Genomic DNA, 24,393 nt, shown 5'->3' on the forward strand with positions numbered 1-24,393 from the left:
TCCTTGCGCTTGCAAGCCAGGCCACCGAACCACTGAGCTAAATCCCCGGCCCTAATTTTAAATTTCAAATTCATATTTCTTTGTAATATAACATTTAAAATGAAGAGAAAACTGAGACTAAGTCATACAACTGCTGAGTCGGAGAACTAAGATTCAAACCTTATTTATTTACTCCAGAACTGTTTTCTTCCAATCGTAATGGATTAGTGCATATTGGCAGTGTCTAAAGACCACATGTGGTGTTGGATCCTGAGTTCGTCTTTCTGCAGGACCTTCACCTTTCAGAACTTGATTTTAATTCGTGATAAAAGCCAGCCATTTGTATGAGATCATTTAAAAAGCTTCTCTAGGGGCTCGTGAAGGAATTATAATTCAGCAGACAGATACAAAATAGTTAAATTTCAGAATGACTAGTACTTTTCATCCTCCCTGGTTTAAATTGCTTTAAGGGTTTAAGAAACACTTTCAAGTAATAAAGCAATTTAGACAGTTTAAATCTACATTTAACAACTATCAGCTTTTATCTACTGAAGAAGCACTTTCTGTGGGAAATTGAACATTACAAAAATTCCTGGAGGGAGATTTTATCCAAGCTTATCTAACCCAGATGAGAAAGTGACATTTCAAGGGAAAGCTGAATAATAATGTTTTGCTCTTGATGAATAGAAAGAATAATTAGAGACAGATTAGTAATGTAACCCACAGAGGCTGTACAAAAAGGAAATTTGCAAGGTTGGTGCATGGTAGTTGCATAATATATTTGTTCTCGGCGCACAATCTTGTTGGATCTGTGGGCTGATTCTCCCTGACAGTAGATCAGCTGTCACAGTAATTTAAATGAACTTAGTTGAAAAGCATCTCCAATTTCCAACTGATGTATATGCTGTTTGAAAATTAAAAATTCAAATAAAGCAACATGACTTTATGTAAATATTTTTTCTTCCATCATGAAGCTTAAGTGATTTTTAAGAAAACTTGGAAAAAAATCTTGATAAGTAATGTGGTGTCATCAGACCAGTTAAAAATGAAGAAACTTTAACCGTGATCTCTTGTACTTTGTATTTAAGTAATATGATAATAGTTGCTCCTTCTGATTGCAAAGTTCGGGTCAGTGATAAATTATTTAATTACTTACAGTAATTTACTGAATACTTAATATTTTAAAAAATTCACACCAATTTCCTTTTATTCTCTGAAAGAAGAGTCCTGATTATGCTGTTTATAAGACAGGATTCCTTTGATTCAAAGGTCTACGTGTTGCAAGTAATCCAGCCCAAACTATCTAAAGGCAAGAAAGTAAAGGGAGTGGCCCCTAGAGGGTCAGGGCCCTCACCATCTCTTGTAGTGTCAGTATATTACCATTATTATTTCCACTTGGGGAATTTAGTTTTCCTGGGTGCAGCATGGGTAGGCAAATGCGTCCGTGGGCTGGATTTTTTCTGTTTTTGACGGTACTGAGACTAGAATCCACAACCTTGTATGTGAGAGACACATACTCTACCACTTAGCTATACCTTCAACTCTGCCTTCCATCATTTTTACCTGTTATGAAAATTAAATCAGAAGTATTTTAAAAAACCAGTTCATTCATGGACCTCATTATCCCCTAACACTCACTACTCAGACATTGAGTAGGTGTCAGAAATCATGAAGATTTGTACTTCAGAACGTGTCTTTGACTTGGGAAACTGTTACAGCAGCTGCAATGCAGAAATACACAAACCCTATGAAAATGTGTGGTTGGAGTTAATGTGCTGGACAGATATAGATGCCTCTGAAAAGCTCCACAGCCACAGACTTATTAGCACAGAGTGGGACTGCTTTCCGCTGTGAAGTCTACTGCTGGTGCAGCAAGAACCAAAACATACATGTGAGGATATTCTGTAATCTTGCAGAGAAACCAGTGGGACTTAAATCTAATACGTCATTAACAAATACGGCTTAAGTAGATGAGAGACTTATCTACAAACTACATTCTCAGGATGCAGACAAAAAGCTGTTTGAACTCAGGAAGCCAAAATTAGAGTGAAAGGTATCAGCCCCAGCAGTTAGATTGAAGGACAGATTGCAGGAATGATATCCTGAAATACTAAAAAAGGTTATGAAGCAATGGAATGAGTAATATATAAATTAAATGCCAAGATAGAATTGGTAACTTCATCAAAAGAAAGCACAGGGACACCAGTGGCAGTGGTGCCAGAAGAATGATAAAGTTGGTATACAACATCATGTTCCCTACGACAATATATTTGTTATTTTAAAACACACTATGTCTGGGCTGGGGATTTAGCTCAATGGTTCCACTGCCTGCCTTGCAAGTGCACCCGAGTTTGATCCCTGGCACCAAAACAAAACAAAAAACAGCACTGTGTTTAGGGATAAATTTTTTTTTAAATTTTAAAATAATTTTATTTTTTAAAACTATTAAGTCTGCCTCTTGAAATACATACTATGGAAACATCTTAATAGGCAAAAAATAAACTGAGTTATAAAGTTGTTAATTGAATATATTTGTAATAGCAAAATATTGGAAGATCAACATCACTTACAGTTAATAGATGTCAGTTTTTACCTCATCAGTATTCATTTACTGCAACCACCTACCCCCCTTTTTAAATTTAAATTGAATTTATTGGTACATTGTAGGTAGACTGTACAGTTACATTCATTACTGGGATCTTATACCTTTACACGCCAGGTCTTGGTTCTCATTTTTTCCCGTTGTCCCCACCCTCCCTTCACCCCCTCCTCTCCTCCCCACCTTCAAACACTTTAATTCAATTTTTCTATTTTCTCATATTTTTTCCTTTTCCCTTGTTCCCCTTTCCCTTACCTTCTTACTGTCCCTATGCCTTTGGTCCTTTTCTTCCTATTTTACATTGCTAATTGTCCCATTAGGATCTTAAGTACTATTTTAGTTTTTCACACCAGAGAAGCTATTCAGTATTTGCATATGTGTGATTTATTTATTTCACTTAGGAGTATATCCTCAAAATGTACCCATTTACCTATGAATGAATCTACTTTCTCATTCTTTATGGCTGAGTAGTATTCCATTTTATAGAAAAACCACATCTTCTTTATCCAGTTTCCAACTGATGGGCAGATGGGCTGTTTCCAAGTTTTAGCTATTACAAAATGCCACTGTAAACATGGGTGCGCATATATCACTGTTGTATGATTCTTTTAATTCTTTTGGAAAGATACCCAACAGAGGGATGGCTGGGTCAAATGGAACCTCTAGTCCTAGTTCTTTGAGGTATCTCCATAATGACTTCCATAGTGGTTGCACTCCCACCAACAATGGAGAAGGGTTCCTTTCTCCCCACAACCCCGCCAACATTTGTTATTGGTTGATTTCTTGATAGCAGCCATTCTTTGTGGGGTGAGGTAGAGTCTCAGTGTTGTTTTTATCTGCATCTCTCGAATGACCAATAAGCTGAAGAAAGGGATGTGATGTTTATCAAACAAAAAGATGGTAGGGGGGTCAAAAATGACTGAAATATCCTAGTATTTATGTGCAAATGTAACTTGATTTTAAATACTGTCTTCTTCACATAGAATATTAAAGCTTTTTAGACACTGGAACTTTACCTGGTTTGGGCCAACCCTAGAGATAAACAGAGCCACCCTTATGTTCAAACCAATTGCCTTGCTGAAGCAAATGAGACCAGTGTGCATGATGGAATTAACTTTAAAAGGAGAAGAAAAACATTCTCACTGGAGGAAAGATAGCCTCTTTAATAAATGATGCTGGAAAAATTGGGTTTTAACTTGCCAATGATTAAAACAAGACCTGTATCTCTCAGCATGCATTAAACTAGAATCAAAATGGATCAAAGATCTAAATATTAAAACAGAAACACTAAAGCAGCTGGAAGAGAGATTAGGTAGAACTCTTGAAGACATTGGCATAGGAAAAAAACTTCATGAACAAAACCTCAGTCACCTGTGAACTCGCACAAAGATTCAACAATTTGGATCTCATCTTATTAAAAAAGCTTCTGCATAGGAAGAGAAACCATCAACAGTATAAAGAGACAATCCAGTATGTGGGAAAAAATCACCAGCTATTCCTCAGACAAAGGTCTACTTATCTAGAATATATAAAGAAGTTAAAAATATCAGACCTCCCAAATTTAAAGACCCAATCCAAAAATGGGCACCTGAAATGTACAGACATTTGTCAGACACAGATGTAGGAACAGCAAATAAACGTATGAAAAAATGTTCAACAGCACTGGTCCTCTGAGAGATGCAAATGAAAACAATGCTGAGATTCCACCTCACTCCAGAAAGAATGGCTGCTATCAAGAAATCCACCAACAAATGCTGGCAGGGATACAGGGGAAAAGGAACATTTCTCCACTATTGGTGGAAGTGTAAACTGGTGCAACCACTGTGAAAATCAGTGTGGAGCTACCTCAGAAAGGATTAGAAGTCCCATTTGACCCAGCTATTCTGCTTCACAAAAGAATTCAAAGAATCACACCACAGTGATATATGTGCACCCATGTTCATAGCAGCACAGTTTGTAATAGCTAAAATTTGGAAACAGCCCTATTACCCATCAATGGGAGACTGGATAAAGAAAGTGCTTTTTATTTTACCTTTTTTTTTTGTTTGTTTTATTGGTACATTTTAGGTATACAGTACAGTTACATTCATCATTGGCATGATGACAGGTCATCATGACGGGTCTTGGTTCTCGTTTTTTTCCCTTATCTCTGCCCTCCCTTCACCCCCTCCTCCCCTCCCCATTTAAAAACACTTTATTTCCATTTTTTTTCATTTTCTCCTATTTTTTCTTTTCCCTTATTACCTTTCCCCTACCCTTCCCACTTCCCCTACTCCTTTAGCCCTTTTCATCCTATTTCACATTGTCAATTATCTCATTAGGATCTTATGTACTATTATAGTTTTTCACACCAGAGAAACTATTTGGTATTTACACATGTGTGACTTATTTATTTCACTTAGGAGTATATCCTCAATATGTATCCATTTTCCTATGAATGAATCTAATTTCTCATTCTTTATGGCTGAGTAGTATTCCATTTTATAGAAAAACCACATCTTTTTTTTTTAAGTGAGACGGGGTACTACTCAGCCATAAACAATGAGAAACTAGAGACATTTGTAGCTAAATGGATGCACATTGAGGTGATTCTCAAGTGAAATAAGTAGGACACATAGTCACATAGTGTAAATACTGAATAGTTTCTCTGGTGTGAGAAACTGGAAGTGTAAATGAGGACTGAAAGGTATAATAGATATTGTGAAATAGGAAGAAAATGTCCAAAGGGGAAGGCGAATTGGGAGAGATAGGGGAAAGGAAAGAAGGGAATGGAATAAATATGAGGAAAGGAAAAAATGGAAACAAAGTCTTTGTAAATAGGGAAGGGTAGAGGGGTTAAAGGGAGGGCAGGGGAATGGTGAAAAATATATGAACCAAGAAATATCATGTAAAGGTACAAATTCCCAATGATGAATGTCATCTTTTTGTATACTTAAAATCTAACATTAAACTCTGAATAAAAAATGGATAAACTGTATAATTGTAAAAGATGTTAATTTGCGTAAAATAATTAGCTCCACTAAAAATCACTGATTTGCTTTGGTGCTGAAATGATGTTTTGGAGTGAAAATTATCACTAAAGTAATGTATGACCACAGCAGAAATATTATTTTATTGTATTAAAGAGTATTGTATTTTTTGGCCAAATTTTGTAACTTAGAAAAGGTATTACCTTATGTGGATTTTTACTTTATGACTTAGGCACGCTATACTGCGGGTTGGTTATGATAACTGAAAAAATAAAGTCATTACCTGAAAAAAAAAATAACAGTTTATTCTAGTGAAACTACAACAGGAGAAAAATACAGTTTAAGTTGTCTTATAAGAGTACACCCAGGCCTGGAGGGCTTGTATCTTTCCTTCTCAAATATTCACTCCTTAATGAATTTTTCTTACACTCTTCGGTCCTGGTACTGTGTGATAACTTGCCCAGAATTCTTCTTATGGAATTTGTCTTTACATGGGAACAAGCTGGCGGTATTTGCACAGTGTCTGGAAGAAAGGTCTTTTCTGAGATGTACAAAGAGGCGAATGTGTGTGGATCACTGATGAGACGAGGTGAACAGGAGCTGAATATATAAAGACGAAATAGGGCTCGGCATCAGTTAAAGGAAGTCTTTTGACCTGCCTTACACTCCAGCAGAAAATGGAAAAGAGCAGGCTGACTGGGATTTTATGGTAAAATGTGTTGAAGAATCTATTTAAATTGCAGTTCTAACCATGGCTTTGACCTCTTATGATGGCATATCTGCATGCTGTGCCAACTTTGATACTGCTAATGTCTCAGGAAGGCTTTACGTAAGATTCTGCAGCAATGAAAAAGCACATTTTGGGAGCCAGGTAAATTAAAAATGTCCCATTTTGGATCAGTGTGTGCCATTGGAAAAAATTTTATAAAAAGCAATCTTTTAAAAAGAGTGCAACATAAACATAACGTGCTACATGGAATCCCATTATTACTAGAAATAGTACAGAAGTCTCACACCATTATTTACATTTTCGTCAGAATTTTCTAATCCATTCTTTTTTTGTCGCCTTCATTTTACAAAGCTGTAGATTGATATTTGAGGAAACTAGTCAGCTTCCTCTTCTATATCATCATTTTTCTTTCTATGATATTTGCTGAAAATGTGCAAATACTTCTAGATCATGGAACTGAGTCAAAGAAGAACATTATTAATGTACTTAATAAAAGCGCTCTATACTACACTATGCATAATTTAAAAAGTGCAAGCAAGTAACAATCTCTGATGGAAAATTGGAAAAAATTGAGGTGATCACTAGTCATCAGTGTGGAAAAGCCTTATTTATTCAGGTGAATCTTAAGATTTGGAGAAAATTAAAAGTGACTCTTAAAGTTCCTATTATTATTATTATTATTTTACTGTGAAGTAAAGGTGATGTAGTTTCCACGTGTGTCACTTTATCAAGTAAACCATATGCCATCACACGTGAGATCATCCTACATGGCATGTATTTTACTGGCTTAAACAACAAAGTGCTTGGCAGTTACTTTCTTTCTAGAGCTGGCTCAAAATTCCAACTATTTTCATGAATTTTGGGTCAGCAGAATTCGTACTATAGACATTTGAAGGTGTTTGATTTTCCCAGTTATTTTAAGTACTCATTTTTGCATAGGTATATCTTAAAGTTCCTTTCAAACAAACTTGAATCCACTGAAAATGTCTCTGGGAAACCATAGACAAAGTTAGCACTGCTTTTTCCACTCTCTAAACCATTAAAACACACTGTCCTAATAAATAACAACAGCAACAAAAATCCTAACATTTATAAGCAAAACAAGTAAAATTTTTTCAAAAATTCCAAATATTACTGTCACTAAATTTAGAAGAAACATAAAAACATTTTGCATATGCATTTCCAAAGTCCTGCTCATTCACTTGTGACATCATGAATATATTGTCTGAGTCCAGCCGTTTCATTGACGATGTTTGAAAAACAGAAATCTGGAACACTTCTTATTTATGATATTCTCTCATTCTTGTGTTTTTGGCATGCTTTATCACTTGAAGAAAGTTGTTTTCCTTCCATTATATTTTTTTCATGATGATTTTGGATGACATGTGGCCTCAACATAACTCTCTTTGAAATGTTTTTCACACCTAAAAACAAGAGAATAAGTACTAAAAGTAGTATTAGAAATAGAATTGCATGGAATTACTGAATCATACTGGACTATCCACTTAATTAGAAGTAGAATTATTGAATCATGCAGAATTACTGAATCATAGAGTTACTCTGTGTAACTTTACTGAACAATAGTCAACTGTTTACAAAATGATGATCTATAAAATGTTTTCAAATCAAAAGAATGGAAACTGGTTCTAACCAAGCCATTCCATCCACAGGCTAATTTGTCAGAAATGTGGAAGGCAGAGGGTCATGTTGATTGGCACTGTGACTGAACAGTCAACACGATCCCCACTGAGAAAACATGCTTGTTAAATGATTTAAATTTTTAACAGGTAAATTATAAAGAGTAAAAGGGATAGAAGAGAAACCTGTAATCCAGTGAGACTTAAAAGGCGTATTATGCGTTAAGGGAGGGGTTGGAGGAAGCAGAGTATCTAACGTGTTGGGATGGTAAAAAAAAAGAAGAATATTTGGACAGAGTGGCATAATCTCTGAAAATTATTTGTTCTGAATCAAAAATTAATTTCAGAAAAAGTTTAACACGGTGAAGATTTAAGTTTTATTCAGATTTCATGTATACATCTGGGTGCTTAGTTATTCACCTAGAAAACATCTGAGAGTAGCTGTTTTCTTTTCTTATTTGCATGTATGTTTACCTGTATTTTCTTGTACTCCAAAGTAATCATTTTAAATATTTTTGTAACAGTTACAATTTTACTGCATTCTAGAAAGGAAGGCACAGAGCTCTCCCATACGCCTCTGCCACCCACACAGATACTCTTCCCCTGTTATCAATATTTCTGCTCCCGGAATGATACGTTTGTTACAAAGGATGAACCCACTTGGACTTATCATTATTTCCCCAAATCCAGGGTTTATCTAAGGGCTCACTGTTGGTGTTGTACATACTATCTTTTGGACAAATGTAGAAATGACACTCATCTACCATGGTAGTATACAGAATACTACAAGCGGTACCTGCGTCCACCAGTGCTTCTGTATGCAAACAATTCAGTTCACAGACAAAAGCATTTAGCAAAATATTGCTTCCATGTGAAAACTCCACATTGGATGACAAACATGACCACGGACATCTTCTCCACACAAACACAAATGTAGCCATTTTTCTCAAATTCATGGAACAAATCAAGTTCGGAAACCGAGGTACAACTGTAGTTTCACTGTCCTAAACATCGATAGTGCTCTGCTGTTCATCCCTCTCCTGACCTAACATCCTGACAATGATCCTTTCACTGTCTCCATAGTTACATATTTGGAATCATATAATATGGAGCCTTTTTCTACTGTCTTCTTTCTTTCTGTAGTATGTATTTCCTCCTGCTAGTCATATCGTGATCGTCCATTATGTAACCAGACTTTATAACTCACTTCCAATGTTTATACTCATTTTACTCTCATAAAGAGTGACATGACCTAATCTGCAGTAAGGGAATTTTCTTGCTCTAGATTTTTTTCCTACATTCTCAAACCACTAATAATAACAGAATGTCACAAAATCAGCCTGAATATAATGATCTTGTAAAAGGAAAAGAGCAGGATTGAAGGTGAGTTATGATTTTTTTTTTAGAAAAAGAAATTTCATCCATATCTGGGTATTTTGAAATCATTAGGGTAAATGAAAAAATAAAAATGAAAAAGACTGTATACTGCAAAGAAAGAACATTAGAATTTCCAGAATTTAAAGGCTTGCTCTAACTGAGAAAAGAAAATCTGGATCTCTTTCATTCTAAGCTTTAAACTGGTGCCATTCCCTCTAAACTGGTTTTCTCAGGGACAGCTGGAGAGAGAGGAAATTCATCACATTTTGGCTGCTACCATTCATGAGGATTGTCACTGAACACTTCAGGTAGCACTTTCCCAAATTTCGGGCACTGGCAAGAGGCAGTGTATTGTCTTTTTCAAAACAAGGAAAGTGGTCAAAAATGCTGATTCTATGAGACAAGCCTGGTGGATTTTCTTTGTTTTTGTTTTTAAATTAGGGGATACCTTGACCTGTAGTAGAATGGAAAATGCTTTTCTCCTTCCCATCAATGGGGACCACTCCTCACTTAGTTAAAGTGAATATAGAGATGCTGATTGATGTTCACGACCAGATGCATTGGTACCTTCTTCGTGACTACATTTGTTTCTGGAGAATTGAGAACTCTGGGACATATTCTATCAGGATATTCATTACAGGATTAGAAAGAAAAGGCGATTACAAAGAGGAAATAGCACCCACATCATAAGCATTTCTATTATCTGAGGGTTCCTTACAAATTATACTTAAATTTGGGCTAAATTGTATAGTTCTGCTTCTGCCCTCCCTGTGCTCTCCAGTGACAGCAATTGTGAGCTGTCTGCATGTCCTAGCTAAGTGTGGCAGGTTTCCATCAGTGATAGCCTTGTTATTTTCACTTTCTTTTACCCATGCCCTCTCTGCCCTCTCCATTCTGAAATTTAATTTGTTCTGCAAAACTGGCCAACAGAAGAAAGCAGAACGAAAGTATACTGCTTTTGATTCTGCTTCTCAAGAGGACTTGCTTCCTTTTCTTTGCCATCTAATTTTTCTCCCCCTGCCAAGAGAGGGACAGGAAGATGGAGAGAGATGTAGTGCAAAGGACCAAGGAAAACCTCAGACACTTGGCCAGCCCTACCTGTGTGGCCTCAATGAGATGAATACCAAACATGCAGGAGAGATGAACAATTACTGCTGTATGCCCCTGGTGCACGGAGTGATTTGTTACATAGTGCTGCCTGATATATCATTCTTTCTTGGGCTTGGAGGGCTGAATTCAAAGCGTTCATTTTGCCCAAAATACTCTGTGTGTTTTTACTCTACCCTTTTAGGAATAAAGGCTTTTAGCTACCATGGTTCAGCTTAGGTATCACTTCTTCCCAAAAACTTCTCTCTGTCTCCCACAAGCAGACGGGGTGTTCTTCATTATTTTATAACCTTGAACTGTCTTTTTTTGTTGTTGTTTTGAGACAGGATCTCACTATGTAGTTGAGACTGACCTGGAACTCACTCTGTAGCCCAGGTTGGTCTCGAACTCACAGCGATCCTCTTGCCTCCGCCTCCCGAGTGCTGGGATTACGGGTGTGCGCCACCATGCACGGCTCATAACCTTGAACTGCCTTAATTGCATTCGGCAGGGGCCTCTGAGGAAGGGGGCTGGGAGTCTCCTGCAATGACCTCCCACCTCTCTTTGGGCCCTTGTTCTCACTCTGAAAAAGAACAAAGAACTGGGGCTCTTAGCAGAAAGTGGAAGAATCAAGACTAGTACAGAATGAAGTGAAAGTTTATTTAAAGTGTGACAAATGCAAGAGCAGAGTTGAGGCAGATGCCCTAGGGAGTCTGACAAGTGCCCACGCTTACAGGGGCAAACTGCTTTGTTGGTTGGTTTGGCCTTTGTTTCTGGGAAGGGAACAGGCATGCATAAAATTTTCATAAAAATACAGTGTGGGTACATTTTTTTGTCAAGCATATGGCACACAGAGAAACTCGTGATAAATTTACAGTTGTCAGCCATGGATAAGCATGTGATGATGTCAGCTGCAGATAAGCCTGTGATGATTTTACAGTGTTAGTCATTAGATTTGCCCTGTGCTTTTTCTGTGTCCCTCGGTCTCTACATTTCTAACATAACTATTAAAATAATAAGGCAGGCCATTGAGTTAGGTGACCTGGATTTAATGATTTGAGTCACATATTTAGTGGTTGTATGAGCTCAGACACATTCTTAAAATGAAAAATTTTTTATATAATAAGAAGAATAGTTCACCCTGGGAGCCTGAGGAAAAAGTATTGTAAATTCAAGCTCAATTCAAGAAATTCAGCAATGACACTAGCTCAAACTTTTAAAGACAAATGAAAAAGGGTTGGAGATATAGATCAGTGTAAAGGACAAGGGTTCAATCTCCAGTAACACACATGTCTCTCTCTCTCTCTCTCTCTCTCTCTCTCTCTCTCTCTCTCTCTCACACACACACACACACACACACACACACGCACACACTACCATTGTGATAAAGATTCTGAAGTTTGAGGGGAGATGTTTCTAAATTGTTTAGTATATTGCACTATCTATATAAAGCATTAATTCTTTGTATAATTCTTATTACATTTTATGGCAATATCCTATCTCCAGTAAAGGTGTGGCTGCCTAATTTGTTCCTATCTATAAAGAGAAGCATGACCTAATTAAATATTTCCACACTTTAAGATACATTTCATAGAGGGTAGGTTAAATGCTTGATTCACCCATTTACTTTGTGTCAGCAAATTTTTACCGTCTTTGAAATGCTGAGTTGCCTCACTATCTTTCTCCAAAAGGAATAAAAGAAGTGGTTTCTTTCTCATTTGCTGTTTTGAATTCAAAGACTGTAAAATGCTTCATGTGTTTCGATCAGTTATTTTACTTTATGTTTAAATTCACCATCTGTAGGAATTTTCTTTAAGTTAGGAGCTGAGGGCCAGGGATTTAGCTTAGTGGTTCAGGCACCTGCCTCACAAATTCAAGGACCTGAGTTCCAGCCCCAGTAAGTAAGGAGCTTCACTTTTTGGCATGACTCAAGTAGTTTTGGTAATGTCCTCGATTTCTGGCTTAGTAGTATTCCCAACTACTTCTCTGAATTTCTCCACTTCCTATGTGGAAAATTATAGACAGTATATTCCACGTTTTGATTTTGCCACTAGGTTGTTCTGGGACATGAGTCTTATAGTGGAAAGAGTAAGATATATTTAAAAAATGTATACCATAAAATTTGAAATCTATCATGTATATATTCCACATTCCACATTTAGCAGAGTATATATTTATTTTTCCCCAGTATTCAACTAATATTCCAGATCTTGAAAAGAAATTTGTTTTTAAATTAAATACCTTGATCAATTACTTAGAATATAGAAAGTACCTGAATACAGGTTAAAAATACAGAGTAGTGACATAACACCATAAGATAGAAAATGAGAAAAAGCTTTGCCAACTTAATGATGTCATCACTTTAATTTATTAATTCCCAAATATCTTTCAATTTAAGGACCTCAGGAGTTATAATTTTTATTTTCAAAGATTGCATTTCATCTAAATTTTGATTGCAAACATTATTCATTTATTACTATTTATCACTTAGTCACCTTAAATTTCATATTTTCCAGTGGTCATACTTTTAATATCTTCAGGTTTTCTTTAATGCTACTTATCACAATTGATTAATTTTTTATGTTGTTTATCAATTTTCCCTTGGACTGAATTCCAAGTTTCTTTTTTTTTTAAATGTATTTTATGGATGATCATATTCATCATAGGGAATTTGGACCTGTACATAATATATCTTTGTTCTTCTTTTTCCCCCTATAGCTTTCTTCTTCCTTCAACCATTCTTCCCCTCCTTATTTACAAAAGCTTTGTTTTCATTATTTTTCCTTCTATTCTCTTTTTACCTTTTCTCTTCCTTTCCTTCTCTCTCCTCCCTCACTTGCTCCCCTTCCCATTTGAACATTTTCTTCCTACTTAGCAAAAATATCTGTCATACATTTTGGTCCTTATTTACCCTTTTGGTTTCTCACACACACAAAACAATGAAACACTTGAACAAGTGTGATTTATTTCACTTAGAAGTATGGTCTTAAGGTTTATCCATTTACCTAGAAATGTCTCAAATTTATCCTTTATGGCAGAATAGTAGTCCTTGTTACATAGAAATCACATCTCTTTATCCACTCGTCCATTAATGGGCATTTGCGTTGTTTCCAAGATTTAGGTATTACAATTGTCATGCTATAAACATGAGTATACATATATCACTGTGGTATGCTGCTTAACTCTTTGAAGAAGATACCAAAAAGGGAATGGTTGGGTCAAACAGAACCTCTAATTTTAGTTTTCTGAGGACTCTCCATATCTGATTTCTATATTTATTGTACCAATTTACACTCCCACTGACAGCAGGGAAGGGTTCCTTTTTCCCCACAGTCTCATTAGCATTTGTTATTGGTTGATTCTTGATAATAGTCATTCCTTCTGGAGATGAAATCTCAGAGTTTTAATTTGAGTACTGCAAATGACTAGAGATGTTGAATTTTTTATATATTATTTGCTGTTATAGTTCTTCATTTGTTAAACATCTATTCATTTCAGATGCCCATTTTTAGATTGAGTCTTTAAATTTGGGAGTCAGGGTTTTTTGTTTGTTTGTTTTGGTTCTTTATATTTTCTAGTCTGTTGTTTGAGGAACAGCTGGTAAATTTATTTTCCTATTCTGTGGATTGTCTCTTTACTCTGTTGGTAGTTTCTTTTGGTGTGCCAGAGCCTTTTAGCATGATGATATCCCAGTTGTTAATTCTTTGTAATATTTCCTGTGGGATCAGGGATTTGTGCATAAAGTGTTTGCCTACACCTATGTCTTCAAGAGTTTTACCTACTTTATCTTCAAGCAGATTAAGTTTTTCTGCTTTAATATTTAGATCTTTTATCCATTTTGATTTTAATTTAGTGCATGGTAACAGATATGGGTCTAGGTTTAATTGGCATATGGAAAGCCAGTTCAGCACCATTTATGAAAGAGGTTATCTCTTTGTCAGAGATGAAGTAGCTGAGTGTGATTGGAGTTGTTTCTGCATGTTCTAGTCTGTTTCACTGATCTTCAAGTCTGTTGTTTTGCAAGTACCATGCTGTTTTGTTTTTAATCACGGTAGCTTTCAATATACTTCAAATTGGACGTTGTGATATGTCTTGCCTTGCCTTTTTTACCAGAGTATAGTAACTTGGAGAAGAGAGGCAGATGGATCCGAAGGAAGAATTAGAGGCCACAGGGAGAAGAAAGTGAGAGAATTCAATGCAGAAGAGGGCTGTGGCAAACAGTGCTTTCTTACTGACTCATGACTCATGGAATGAGAGAGGTAGTTTGAATCTAAAGGCATGGTGACTGTAGGTAACTGCAGAGGTCTCCATGGAGAAACACACCAGTGGAATGGAGCAGTGAATGCTATGGGATGCAGCAACTGGTGGGTGACTCCAGTCCAAATCTCTCCAAGTATAGGTGACTGGTCAGACCACATTTTAGGAAGGGGCCATTGAAACTGGCAGCGAGAGCAGCCATGAGTTGATTTCATCTCAGGGCTCCCAGTGTCTGGGTGAGGCCCGGCTCTGGGAGAAATCCAGGATCAAGGAGCTGAGTTTAAACCAGCAAGATATACTCAGAGTGTTGTGGGCTGAACAACTCAGTTCCTAACCTCATAACAAGAGACCAGAATTTCTGTAAAATTGAAAGTGAAGGCCTGCTGGGATTATTCACTACTATTCCTAAATTCTACTGCAGACTTTCTGGGATCATCCAACATGTATCTGGACTCTTGTCTGCCTCCTTTGTCTACCAGTGATAGCAGAGATATACACTGAAGTGAACCTTTTCCTTTTTTCTCTTTACTTTATTTTGTAAGTATGGACATTTTTTGTAGTTTTTTTGTTCTTGTTTTTGTTTCTTCCTTCTTTCCCTCCTGTCTTCTTCACCAGTTTCCCAAAGCATGGGTAATCTTCCTTGTCCTTCAGCCTTGCTTCTAATTTCTTTATCTTCCTCTGTTTCTCTATTTTTTTCCTCTCATCCACTTTCAATTATCTTTCCTGAAGGTACTGTGTATTTTTCTGGTTTGTTTTAGATTTTGTTATACAACTATAAATCTTGTTTTGATCTATAAAGGTAGAAAATTAATAGTTACCACAGTTTGTCATTTTCTAGGCTGTGCTTGATGCTACTGTTCTTATTGTCTATACTATTTAGCCAAGATGACATAGTTCTTATGATCAGTTTTTTTTTTTTTTTGTAAATCAATACCAAGATTATCTGAGGGTCGGAAATAATACCTTAACCCAGTCCCGGAAAAAAAAAAAGGAATTCTAGGCCAGATAGGCAACTTCCCTTCCCTAATGAATTAAAGAGGTAGAATCTTGAGACAGACTCAAAAGCTGAAAGCCAGCTATACCTAGAAAACGTATCTGAAAATAGATATTTCCTAAGCAAGTCTTGATACTAGTACTAAACTATCTGCAATATACAGTTTACAAGTATCAACACAGAAAACAAACTTTAAAAATAGAAAATGAAAAGTCACAAAAGCAAAATGCAACCCCAAACCTCCAGTTTTACCATGACAAATCCAAGGCACAGTGAGGTGGAATAAATCAAAAACCACTCACTAGAACTTTCTGAAATGGTATTAGCAGAAGTAACAAAGCAAATGGGTGAGGTACTAGGAAAAAACAAATAAGAATTAATTTCTCAGAAAACTAAAGATATGATGACCATAATGAAGGACATGGTTAGTGAATCTAGAGTAGATACAAATAAAAAAGTAGATAAGTTTAGGAAAATGATAGAAACTATGAATGCCCAACCTAGGAAAGAAATGAATTCCTTGAAATAGATTCAAACAGATATCCAGGAGATTAAAAATTCCATTGAAAGTGTATGCAATTGATTGAATTAAGGTAAGGACAGAATATCAGATCTAGAAAATATGTTTGTGGATGGTGTCCACAAACAAGAAAGACTTCTTAAAAATAGCAAGGGAATAAGAAAAATCAATGCAACAACTGCTAGATGAAGCAAAGAAGAATAACATGAAATTAGTCGGAATCAATGAAAAATCAGAAGAGGAAGCAAAGGACACAAAACTTGTTCACAGAAGTAATTGCAGAGAATTTCTTAAGCTTGGAAAAAGAATTTGAAATATAGATAAGTGAAGCATACAGAGCAACAATTAGCTATGAAAAACAAAAACAAAACAAAAAGTATTATACCTAGACATATAATAGTCAAGATTCCAGAAATCCAGCAAAAGAACAGAATATTAAAAATTGTTAGAGAAAAGGACAATTATCTACAAAGGAAAGACTGTAGCAGACAGAATCACAGTAGACTCTCAACCAAAAACTCTTAAGTCAAGGACAGCTTGGATGGAAGTATTTTAAACCCAACCAATGGATCACAGATGAAATTAAAGAAGAACTTAGTTTCTACGCTTAAACAATAATGTCAGTAAAACATACCAGAATTTATAGAATGTAATGTAAGTAGTCCAACAAGAGAAATTTATAGCTGTGAACCCCCCCATCAGAAAAACAGAGCAAGCTCAAATACATAGCCTAATGTGAAACCTCAAGCTTCTAGAAAAAGAAGAGCAAGTTAGACCCAAAATACATATAAGGGAGGAAATTATAAAGAGGAGAAATTAATGAATTTGAGACTAAGAAACACAAAGAGTCAATGAATCCAATAATTGTTTTTTTTGAAAGATTAAATAAAATAGCTAAGTTTCATGTAGTCACTTGTTTTTTCACATAACACTTCACCCAATAGCTCATGTGGTACCTTAATATATATGTTGAATAAGTGAATAAAGGAATATATAGTTAACTGTCATGCTAATGGCTAAGATAAAGATTGGTAAAATATAGCAGAGCTCAAAATTAATTTTATAATAATTACAATTATTTTAAGATTCTTTATAGCTCCCTATAAATTCTACCAGACACATTGCCTCCCTTTGCTAGAATTTTCCATTGTTTTTTATTTTATTTCTGTACAATCTTCATTCAACTAAACATTAAAATGGCCTAACCCACAATTGTTGGTACTAGTGAGTTCTGATTTCATTTTCACTTGGAAAACTTGAAATTGGTATATTCCTCACAGAGAGGTACATTGAGCTATTCTGGAAATTCCACTCTTAAAATAAGATCTGCCTACATTGTAGCCTCCATAAAATTCCATTTTCATCATCTAATTTTATGACAACTTGACAGACAAAAACGCTGAGAGGATGATAAGAAGATTTAACAAGAAAATAATAATTTTTAAACTGCTCTTGAATAGTCATAAATATATGTAGACAAAAGGTAATTATGATACAATAACAATGGTCTGTTTACTGATGTGAGGTATAAGGGAAATCCTTGTTAAATATCTCTCATAGGATGTTATGCAGTGATACTGTTATATTTATAAATTAATTTGAAAGGTAACTCCTTGAATCATGGTATTATTTCCATAGATGCAAACTGTCCATATCATTTTTAAGAGATGATATTATTCATTAATAAATCATAAAATCACCTGGGGGACACTTAGAAATTTTAACAAAATAAGTTTAAAGTTTTAAATGTTAAATTAAAAGCAATTAGAATACTAAAGATATATTCATATGTGTAACTGTATGTAGGTGGATATATATTTGTATGACTTTAACTTTGGTGGGAGAAATAACATATCTATTCATAGGTCATAGAGTTGAAACTATACATTAGATGTTATTTACATCTATGTAGCTAATATCTCCTGTATCACCACTCCCTTCATTGTGTTTCTATCAAGTGCCTTCACCAGAATTTGAAAGAATGAGAGAGAAATCATTTTTAATATTACAGAACATATTTTTTGAAACTGATAGCCCACAGCCATGTTTTTGATGGTCTTGTGCCAACTTACTATCACAAGAGTGAAACTTGATTGACAGTTCCCTGGACAATAGCATCCTCTTGACATCATCATTGAATTAGATAACTCAAGCTCAAGTTTTATTCAATGCATGTTATTATCTTTGTCCTAGGAAATAGATCACGTGTGAACCAATCAGCAAGATACTCAGTACTCCTGTTTGATGATTGCAAGAAGTGACATGTTCTTTCTGCTTACATCTGAACCAGCAAGTACACAAACTCATTTGATGCTGGAGAATGTCATATTCTGAAGAGTGCAGCAATCAGCCTCAGGTAAAGCAGATTTTGTGAACAGTGGCACAGAGCTGAGGTACTTCATAATGTCTTATAGATGCTTTCAATTGCTCAGAGAGCCATTTTAATTGTTGAAGGTCATTGTTAGCCAATCTCCCAATATTGACTTACTTCCCTGAGTTACCAACACAGTAATGTTGTTCTTGTCAAGAAGAAGGCAGGTTACCATACCTCACATATGGTCTTTCTCTTTAGTTTCTTCATCCATTTTATCTCTTAAATTCATGTTGCCTCTTCAAATTATTTATGAATCTTCAGATAGTAGAAGTTTATGATGACCCCAGAACTTAAACCATTCACAATTACAATTTTACAACCTCAGTTATCCTGGCAAATCAATAAAAATGTGTAAGTGTTATAGTCTAACTATTGAGCAAGTCCATAACCCTCAGCGGCAAATGTGAAAGCCAGAAGTATTGATACCTGCCCCATATGTGCTGTTCTACTGATGCCTATATGGGTGATCTTTAATCTTTAGGTTCAAGTAGCCTGTAAATCCTAACTTTCCATTTAGTTGTATTTGAGATTTTTCAGTCTATTAATATTATTTAAAATTTGAAAGAATATAGTTATTTTCCATTTTTTTCTCACTGTCTTAGACAAACCAATTTCACCTTAAAGTTAACTGCTGTCAACTTTATTCATTTAAGTTTGTCTCTAATGATGACAGAATCAACAGGTTATTTTTCTCCACTGAACAGCTGTGCTTCAGTTATCTTTAGGCCCAGATGTATTTCTCAAAATATTGTTGATAAAGCAGAATTCTATAAACCCAATCCAATTTTGCTACTACCTTATGTAAGTTGAATTCCTACAACAGCAAAAATATTGGCCTCTAATGTCTAATTTGAGAAAGAAACTTGACAGAGAGAATTGAGTTTATTGGAGAACTAAAGCCTCCTACAATATTTGGCCTTAGTTCAATTCTCAGCTTCTAATCTCTGACTGTCTGAAATTTTAAGCCAACTACAAGTTCCTAATAAATCAATCTGCTGCAGTTAGTATATCAAAGCTACCACAACACTATTTTCTGGGCTTCTAACTACCTGACTCAGGATTATCTGAAGAATAGAGCACCTGTTCATAGGGATTTGCTTTCTCAGAATGTGTCCCCCAAACCATGCAATTCCATTTGTTTAAAGGTTTTATGATTCTACCAATATTATGAAGGCACAATATTTATTCCTATCAAAAGTCAGTATAATACAGAAGATTAAGCAATAGTTTTGGAATCGCATAGACATGTATCCAAATATAAACTTGGTTGGATTTTTAATTGTGTAACACAATTTTTTGTTTAGGCTTCAGTACCCTGATTGTATGTAAATAGAGATTATTATGCCCACCCTGATATGCCTAGAAACATCAAGCATTCAATTGAAGATTCCACTTCTTTCTCCAGGACAACTGATTGTATCATTTGTGCCTAGCATTGTTTTAAGTCTAGTACATGTATTATTTAATTTAATTTTCAATCATGATTTTATGAAGTAAATACTACTATTATTCACATTCTACATTCTGAATATTTAGGGATAGAGAGGTTATGGACAAATGGCTAAAACTGTGACAACTGAGTTTCAAACTCAGTGAATTTGACTCCCAATTCCAACTCTTCAGCGTGCTTATGAGTTTTCAGTACCAAAGAACAACTTAGGAGATTCTTGCTTGGAAGAAGGACTCTGAGAAAAACAGTTGGAAAGTACTTATTAATTCACATTTGATTGTTTGGATTAATATAGACAGGGATTTGATTAGAAAATTGTGCATCAGTGGGAAACCACTGGACAAATCACTGTAATTGAAGTGGATCCTGTCTCAAAAATATGGTTCTTACCTTGTGGATCCTCCAGTGTAACTCAGGTCTATCTCAAGCTTTGCTAAGTATGAGAAAGAACAGTTTCTAGAATTTCTTAACACAGCCTCAGATCCAACAACAACAAACAGAAAGACCCCCATGGTCCCATCATGACTGCCTAGTGACAGATGCTGACTGGATTCCCAAAACAAGAAAATGTAATTCAAATGCCTTTTCTAGTAGGCATCAATCCTATTTTATTTCTCTGGGGTCCTTCAGGTGGATTTCTAAAGTTCACATGATTTAGTATTAATCCCTTTTCTAACAGGTTCTGCTTTTGCAATGCCAAAAATGAGCAACAAGCCTGGCTAAAAGTTGGAGGATAAGACCAGGGATTTATCTCAGTGCCACTGCCTGCCTCACAAGCATAAGGGCCTGAGTTCAATCCCTGGTACAAAACAAACAAACAAAAAATGTTGGAGGATATAGCATGGCGTAAGGGTGCCGTGAGTTTCTTTCTATATCTCCAGGGTTCATATGGAACCTGTACCTGCTAAGGTTCAGGTGAGAAAAAAAGATCTCTGAAGTTCCAAACCTGTCATCCTTCATAGTAAGCTATTGACTCACTTTTTTTTTTGACAAGTTTTCACATACTTTTCATCCTATTTCTTTGTTCTGTATAGAAAAATATATTAAAAAAGCATTTTTTATTATCTTGAAAATTAAACCCAATTCACATTTCATTTGGGAATTTAACTGGGAGAGAAGTACTTGTGTGACCTTGAGTTAAAGATGGATTAGACCACTGATAAATTAGAATCCTTTGTTAGGAAATATGTTTCAAATGTTCCTAATTTGAACACAAATCTTTTAGGATAAATTTTATTCACTTTTTTTCTGTTAGCTTAAGAATATTTTCCATTGTTCATTTAAAGCCTTGGCTGAAATTTTAGCAAAGTTATTTCTTTGATAAATCATAATTAAAGTACAATTAGGAAAAAATCAAAGAACATCATTTTTGCTTATTTATTATCTCTGGACCACCCAACAGCTATTAGCTATTATTGAGTTTGGCACTAAGAAGCATATGTAACTGTGTGTTAAGAAATATTAAAGAGCAATTATAGTTTTTCACACCAGAGAAACTATTCAGTATTTACACATGTGTGACTTATTTACTTCATAAGGACTAAAGGTAGAGATTTTATCTGAACATTAATCATCATAATTCAAGGGTTACAAAGTGGAAATGCTATTAGAAGGATATGGATGGTGATGTTGCAGAAATTTTGAAGTGAGGGTCATTATTTCACACTGGGAAGAGGTAAGTGATACATGTCTTCCAAAAATGAATATACCTTGATTGTCAGTTATTAAAATGTATTATTACAGCTATGATTGGTGACTTAGGGAGGTATTACAAAGAAAGAGTCCATGTTAAATGATACAATAATTTATTTGAAGCACAGTCACACTTGTTCTCATTGTTTATCTTACCCAAGGGAGATGAGTTTTATAAATTATTACTGCACATAGGTTGAGTCTAATCTTGGAGGTATGGTGGGATCAGAAACTATAAGCCTGGGGAGCTGGGACTTTAACTCAGTGGCAACGTGCCTGCCTGAGTTCAATTTCCAGTACTAAAAACAAAAACAAAAACAACTATAAGCCTGATATGAAATCACTTACTTAATGATCTTAGCGAAAATATTCATACTCTCTGGTTCTTAGTGTATTTTCTAAAAATTCTAGGATTTGTGAAAATATAGACCTGAAAACTCAAGGCATATGGTGAGAACTAATAAATGATGGTTTCAGTTTTTCTTGTTGTTGTGATTTCTTGGTATCAGTCAGAATCTTCTAAGATCACTATATTTGGCAACAAATAAAAGCAATGTATTTTTGTTGCTGTGCTGGTTATTTAAGCAAATCTTTTTTTTTTGAAGCTCAATCTTTTTTTTATTAAAGATTGCAAATATACATGATAAGAAATGAAGATACTAAGTAAAAATTTCAAATATACATATATATGACAGCAAAAAAGGATATGAAATAAACAAGAATTTTTGTAACACAGACTAATTGAAATACATTAGTTTGATATGATCTTCAAACATTATGTTCTTTCTCATTTTCTTATAATATTTTTGAAATAATGTAATTATAAATAAAACAAAGTTACATATTATAGTTGAGAAACTGTCTTCAAAATTTTATGATTTATAAACTTCTTGGTTTTATTAATTGATAAATATCATATACTTGTTAATTGTACCACTTACATTTTCTAACAAAACTTCCCATAGGAAAAAAATATATTTGAAATTCAAAAGCAACTAAAAAAAAATTAACATTTTTAAGATCAGATTTTTCTGTTTCTATTTATTTCCCATACTTATTTTTATTATATTTTTATAAGTATAATGATAGAATTTAATACCGATAGATTTGTAATATTCTTCCCAAACAAATGACTATGAATTAAGTCAAGCATGTAATTTAAAGAAATAATAAGGTTGCAAGAGAAACTATCAATATGCCAAATGTACACAATCCTACCACATTCATGCCCATGTTTCTAATTTAATAGTGCACACGTATGTGTAAAAACATACACCCACACATATACACACTGCATATTTTCTACAATAAATATATACTTAGGTATAATAAAACAGTGCAGTGATATGTGGAATGTTGATGATTTGTATAATTTGAGAAAAAACAAATATCTTTGAAGGAGTTGGAGAATTTGTAATATGCACCAGATACTAAATATTAATGATTAAGTATAGTTATAATAAAATTTACTTAAAAATTAATATGCATCATCAGTAGAAAATAGGTACAAAGATATATTGATAACATAACAACATTTGTTTTAACAAATTTCCAATCAAACAAGCTGTAGTGACAGAAAAGGAAGTTTGTAGAAAGCAGAGATGAAAGAGGAAAATGACAGATGGACCTTAATACTTTTCATACTACTCATATATACAGATTTCATAAATTCTCAAATAAAAAAAGCAAAGAAAATGAGAACCAAAATAACTCATCAATTTGGTAGACCAACATATAGAGACAAGGATTAATGTACTGATAAATTTTAAAAGTATGAAATGTAAAGCCTGAGATTTAACTCGGTAGTGCTACACCTGCCTAGCCAGAACAATGTGCCAAGTTTAATCCCCAGCATCAGATGAAGCAAAAGAAAAAGGAAAAAAAAGGAGAAAAGAGGGAAAAAAAGCAAATATACTTTCTGACATACTCAATAAATTAAAAATAAATTATTTGTTATCTCTTCCTCTTGAATTGTTCCCTTCAGAAGGATGTAGTGAACTTCTTTATCTCTTTCAATCAGTTTAAATTTGAAACTTACTTTGTCTGTGAATAAGATTGCTACCCCTGCTTTTTTGGCAGGGGGGCACTCCTGTTACATGAAGAAGTTTTCTGTCCTTTCACTTTCAGTCTATGGGCTTCTTTTTACACCATACGTGCCTTGTATACAACATATTATTGGATCTTGCTTCTTTCTTTCTCTCTTTCTTTCTTTCTTTCTCTCTCTCTCTCTCTCTCTCTCTCTCTCTCTCTCTTTCTTTCTTTCTTTCTTTCTTTCTTTCTTTCTTTCTTTCTTTCTTTCTTTCTTTCTTTCTTTCTTTCTTTCTTTCTTTCTTTTTTGGTACACGGGATTGAACTCGGGTCCTTGTGCTTGGATCTTGCTTCTTAATCCATTCTGCTGGTCTATTTCTCTTCATTGGTGAATTGCGGCCGTTAATATTGATGGTTATAACCGATATGCACTGACTTATTATTATCATGTTTTTTTTTTTTCCACCTTCTCCTTTTAGTTTCTTGGCTTGCCTATTTGATTTGCTCTGCTGGGCCTCATTGTGTTGTTACCCTCATTGTCTTTTTCTAGGATATTGTTTAGAATTGCTTTGTAGTGCTGGTTTGGTATACATGAAGTTTCTCAAGTGTTCTTTATCATGGAAATAATCTTATTTCCCCATCATTTTAAAAGAAAGTTTTTCAGGATACATCAGTCTAGGTTGGAGGTTGTCTTCTTTTAG

General features: G+C 34.8%; 1 pseudogene; it reads left to right on the plus strand.

Annotated features, from left to right (window-relative positions):
* Positions 1-1,647: 1,647 nt before the first annotated feature.
* On the plus strand, positions 1,648-2,208 carry LOC104863665 (annotated as a pseudogene).
* Positions 2,209-24,393: the final 22,185 nt, after the last annotated feature.

Source organism: Fukomys damarensis, unplaced genomic scaffold, assembly GCF_012274545.1.
Source record: "Fukomys damarensis isolate Sample0158 unplaced genomic scaffold, DMR_v1.0_HiC HiC_scaffold_28, whole genome shotgun sequence".
Taxonomy (NCBI): Eukaryota; Metazoa; Chordata; class Mammalia; order Rodentia; family Bathyergidae; genus Fukomys; species Fukomys damarensis.